Raw genomic sequence first — 6,000 nt, 5'->3', positions numbered from 1 at the left:
CTATTAACTGAAAAACAGAATGGAATGCAAAGAAACAAAATTCTAAAATTTTATGAAAAAAATAGAAATCTTGAATATTTTCAGCCCTTTGAAACTGGTTGTTCTGAACTGAAACCAGATAATAATTTATATTGGATGCTAACCAACAAATAAAGTGAACTTCAACCTCATTCAGTGGCATGGGATATGATGTATGTAGCCTTTATGTCATTAAATTAGGACTTGCTCTACTGCACAATTAGACCAAGTAAACAGGGATCTGATTCAAGATCTGTGAMGTTTATGGGACCTTTTATACGGAAGCTCAGGGCTCGGGCAGTTTTCCAAGTAAAACTAATGCCAGCCAAAATATACCAGCGTTTGCCTGCATGTAAACCAGCGGTTTATGCTTTTCCTCAACGTTGCTAACCTGGAGCCGGGGCATGGAATCTCCTTCACGTGCCATTTCTCCTGTCTTTTCCACGCATAGCTGCTACGCTTCCAAGAGCTGTCCTTTGGCCAGACCCCACTGCATAGTACTAGTGGGGCAAGGCACCGGGATCCCCACCGAGCGCTGCTGAAAAGCCCCATCATCTGACACATTTTTCCGGGGTTGTTCTTTTTAGGAGTTTTGATTGAATCTGCATGTACTCTGGCAATCATAGCTGCTTACTTCAGTAACACAAAATATTCAGTGCAAAGATCATTTCATTCAACTGCAGAGAGAAACAAGCAATTTAGCATTAATGAGCACCAGGAGAGAGATAGACTTTAACCTAGGACACAGGAAAAAGGGACAAGATAAGGAAGTAGAAGAGCCAGACAACTATTGAAGAAATAAGTAACCACAAAGACTGGTTCCCAAGGACAAGATAAGGGAGCAAAAGGGCCATCGACAACTATGCAGAAGTGAGATAAGAAGTAAAGAACACACCTGGAAACTACAGAAAGGATCAAACAGGAGCTGGAAGACCCTGAACTATAATATGATTAGTTTAGAACTATGGGTGGATACTAGACTGGAAGGGTATAATTGGAGTATTCAGATACAGCATAGGACTCCAAGTGTGAATCCCCAGATACGCAGTTACTGATGCCTCCTTGCACAAGAGCACCGTTAGCATTTACTAGTGAATAAAGTCACAGCATCTTCTGGGAGATTCTTCAAGAATTCAGTGTTGYTCAGGCTCAGCACCTTGCCTGACCCTGTCCTTCAGAAGAGCACTGTGCCTTAACCTGTAGCAGCATCAGTGAAGTCCAGAGACTAGCTCCTGCCAGCCAGTGGTCACTGTTGCTTCTTCATCTTCAGAAGAACTAACTAGTCATTCAAACAAGGAAATTAGAGTAGTAGTGAAGGAACTCGTACCTTGCAAAAGTAAGGTCTTCCTCGAGGAGAAAAGATCAAAAAAGCTTCTGTCAATCTTTAAATTTCAAATAAGCACGTTTATCAAGGTAGCTACACCACGTACAACGCAGAGCTTCTACCTTATTAACTATACATAACTGGCAAGTCTTCACATTTTAGTATCACTTTATGGCTATTTTCTTTAACGAGACAGAAGAGTTTGGAGTCAAGAAATGAAAAGATGTAAGCATATAAATATGGCTTGTGACAAATAAGGGGGTAACAATGTAAGAGGCATTGAAGGGAGTCAATGTGACTAGGAAAAAGTGTTTAGTGTGGCACAATGATTATAAAAATGAGTAATGGGATGCAGCTGAGACAAGGGTAATTTATCCTGAATATTAGAAAAAGCTTTCTAACAGTGAGACTGAATTCATATTCTTTGCTGAGAGGAAAAAAAAAAAAAAAAAGGACTAAATGACAGGAGAGGTCTTTCCTGCTGTAATTTCCATCACATTATGAGTCAGTGCTGTATTTCCTTCCTACCTTCCCCTTTCTGTCAGGTCATACCGAGGCACAGTAATAGAACAAACCTCCTAGGCCAGCAAATCCAGACCTGATACTGTGAGGAACACATCATAAAGTCTGCTTCAGAAATGTAGCGATCTCGCACATTACTTTAAAGCAGTTTGGATGCTTTTTGTTGTTTGTTTTTCTTACGCTTTTCAATGGACAGCTGTATTAAAACTAGCTGCCTTAATGATCTAATCTGTTATTCTAGTTGCATACCTAAATCATTGAAGACTAATTTATGTTCTTGCGCCAGTACTGTCCTTTCATCTGAATTGTTCTTTTTCCACTGTTTTTTATTCCCTTAACATATTGGTGTGTGATACCACAGCTTCCCAACAGCTCAAGAGAGGCGAGGCCTTCCAAGAAAAAATGAAAATCTCTTATTCCTGCTCAAAAAAAAAAAAAAAAAAAAAAAAGATTATGACAATGAGAATAGGGAGCTTGATTTCTCATTTAATCAATGAGAATGTTTCCACTTTAAAACTGAATAATTAAAAGCTATTGCATTTTTTTTTTGAATTTAATTATAATTGCTAACTACAATTTTCACTTGAGAATAGGGTCTACTTTATGCCATCACTTTAGTCTTCTATATGCTATACTTGCCTGTCCAGAGATACCTGCAAGCATTAGAAGGGTTTCATTTGTAAGCTTTATATCAAGCTCATCCATAGTGCTGCTCCCCTCCGTACAGCCAGTACTCTAGTTCTTGCTAGAGTTCACGTCATACAAGCAAATCTTTTTGCTTGCAGAGTGACAGCTATAGAAGCAGCAGCACAGAGAAAGATTGCTACACTAAACTACTTAAGTGTCCTTAACATAGAATGGATTTGTTAAGGGTTATTGGTGCTACCAATTGGTAGTAGCACGGCTGATTGCTGGAGGCATTTGCTCTGTAAACTCTTCTTTGCCCTCTTCACAGTTGATTCATTTCCCCCTAGAGGCTTCTGAAAAGGGAAGGAAACAACTACTGTATGTTTTCTGTTTCTCACAGATCTGAGGTTGTATTTACCAAATACAAAACAAAAGTAGCTTTATTCAGAATTGTATCTGTGCCAACAAGTCTGAGAGATGCTAGGATCTTGATTTTCATCATATGTAAAAGAATTCACTATAGTTTTTAATTTAGTTTTTAGGTAGCAATGAAATACAACACACAAACAAGTTCACATAAAGGTGTTTAGACTCAGAAAAGTCCTGATCTCATTATAAATATTGAAAAGTACCACCAATTTGTAATAATTATGCGTTAAGATCAATCTTTGAAGAAAAAAAAGAGGCATGTACACATTCTAAGACTGATAGTCCTGGAGACGTTCTTGACATTCAGGGATGAACTTAATTCCACTGTAAGGGATGAAGCATATATCCCCTGACTTGCTAAAAATCCTACAGCCACGAGGACAAGAGGGACTTTATACATTCTGCCTCTCCAGCTCCAGAGGTAATTCCAATCTATTTCAGCTCCCTGAGGAGTGCCGTGGTATTTCCTTTTCTGCAGGCCAGTCATTCTGCTGGAACTGCCAAAAGCGTAAATTGGTTCCAACTCTAAGGAGGAGTTTTGAGCTTTGGACACTTGAGACCAGACTTATTTCAGATGACCTATTGAGTAGCTGTCAGATGGTAATGATTTTTGGTTGCTGGGCTCAACCTGGTCTGGGTAGCTTGGCTGGAAGTCTCCATATCTTATTGCTGATCTCCTAAGCAATTATTCTACTGCATGTATTTTTCTGATTTCTACAATTGTCCATTAGTAATGAACAGTATGTACTTACATGGGGAGGTGTAGAGGGTGGAGAATTAAGTTATGAATGCAGTCCCATCTCAGTATGAAAAATTGCTGTCTGAAYTAGTACAGGCTGACACTTTCATTTTTATGTTAAATACAAAAATGAAATTCAGCTCAATAATTGTGTAGAAAAAGCATGACTGATTTTCATAATTCTATTAGTATTTTGTTATTGTTAATCCTGTTAGCTATACATTAACATAATGATTTTTTAGAATGCAAATGGTATCATGTATGAAAAGCAACTTCACAGCTTTATGAAATGTAAATGTAAGCTGATCTTCTAAGGTGCCAACCAGTCCACAGTAAATGTTCTGTAAGTGAGTAAACAAAAGTAAGACAAAGTGCCTGGGGTTTTAGTTTGGCAGTTGAAAACTGAAGTCAAAGTAACACCAAAAAATTCTTACCATACTGTTTAAAAAAACAAACAAAAAAAACCTTCAAATTGAACCATGAGTTTTCTTTCACTAGAAATGAAGTGACTCAGACTTTTTTTTTTTTTAAAAAAAAAGAGCCTAAAATTAAATTTCTAAATATAGTATAATTTAAAAAGAAGCATTTACTCTTTTTTTAAAAAAAAGTACTGGAAAGCAAGTAAATTTTAATATTCCCATTTTAATTTTGCTAATGTTAATTAGTAAACTTGATCTACTTTTATAGGTAGCTTCTATCAGTCCAGAACAACATTTTATTCAAAAGAATGCTGTGATCTGAAAAAGTTCACTTAGTATTACTTGAGAATGGGCTCCAGTACATCTATTTGACATATCATCACATGCTTAAGGTCAACAACAGCCTTCCAAGCAATTTGCAACATGCAGGACCTCTTTCTTACACGTGCGCTAGAGTTACACGTAAAGGGAACAGCAGTTGTCCTACATCCCTGGAGTAGCAGCACGTATTTTGAGTTCAACTCAGAGAAAATTAGTTGACGTTATCCAGGTGCTTAAGCATTTAAAGCCAATAGCAGCACCAGCACCATCTGTAGCTGGCTGCAGCCAAACTTTGATTGTAAAATCCTATCACCGTTTAGTCTCAAGCAGTTCTTCACTTGGAGGGAATAAATAACAAGATAAAAAAATCTCTTCTCTGACCTTGATTAGGTTTTAAACAAGCCAAATTCTTAATCTCTTCACAAAACAGATTAACCAATTCCCTTAATCTTCTTAAACGTACTTCTCTAGTTCTGTTTCCATTTCAGGCAATCTTTTTTGAACCAAGGTGGCCAGAACCATAGATGTGCTTTTCCAAGTCACCTTACCACTGCTCATTGTAATTATAAAATGCTTCCCTGATCCTCCTAAAATGCTGGAGATACTTCACTTACTCTGTTTCAAGAGAATAATCATGGGATACTTTCTCATGGCTCCCTTATACTGGTGACCACAGTTATTCAAGTAAGAATCTCCAAATATTTCTTCTTCAACTATTGAGTCAATAGCTTTTGCATAAAACAATAGACTCTTCCTTTGATAAAAGCCCATCATGATTTATCCTTTGCCTCTCTATCCTTATTTCCTTCATAATCTTTCTAAGACTTTGCATAATACTAAACTCAGCTTAACAGGTCCTATAGCTCCTCATCACTTCTACCCTCTGGCCCGTTTTGTATACAAAGTACTACAATTGCTATTTCAGTCATACAGCATTATGCCAAATTTACAGAATTAATTGCAGAATAAAAGTATTATGTTCTGCAGCTATGTCTACAAATGACTATATTACAGGAAATTACATTATTCCCTCCCTTGGTCTGACAAATGTACGTAAGGAGGACTACATAGACAAGCGGGAAGAGGAACACTCTGCTGGCTTCCCCACACRTTAATTGGCTAAAGTCTAAACCTGAGCAAGAGTGGTATCAACTTGAAGAGTAGGTATCAGTAGCTTCCAGGCAAAGTGATTCATACTGCATTCCCAATCCCTTTATCTATAACATCTCTACATTTACATACATAAGATTAACTTCACATTTCACTATTGTGCTATTTTTAGGATCACTATATTGCCACAAAAACTAGATCTACCCTGAGGTATTTTGCATATAAGCAGYGTAGTCTAGACTCACTGCGATGTGAAGCGTCTGCCTCTGTCAGCATGGGACTCTCAAAATGTCATCTTGCGGTCTATAGGTGAAGAGACTGCTTCAAAATGTTACTCCAGGGTAAACAAAAATAGTAWTTTTTATTTACCACATGCATACTACATTAAAAGTGATTTCCAAAAATATGCATGAGTTTCACTTATTTTCAGTAGACTCAGTACTTAAGCTTTGATTAGGGAAAAACACCTAAGCAATTTGGCATATTGTAAG

Source organism: Rhea americana, unplaced genomic scaffold (genome assembly GCF_003343005.1).
Source record: "Rhea americana isolate MKP2758 unplaced genomic scaffold, rheAme1 scaffold_76, whole genome shotgun sequence".
NCBI lineage: Eukaryota > Metazoa > Chordata > Aves > Rheiformes > Rheidae > Rhea > Rhea americana.
Note: the sequence above shows the minus strand (reverse complement) of the source record.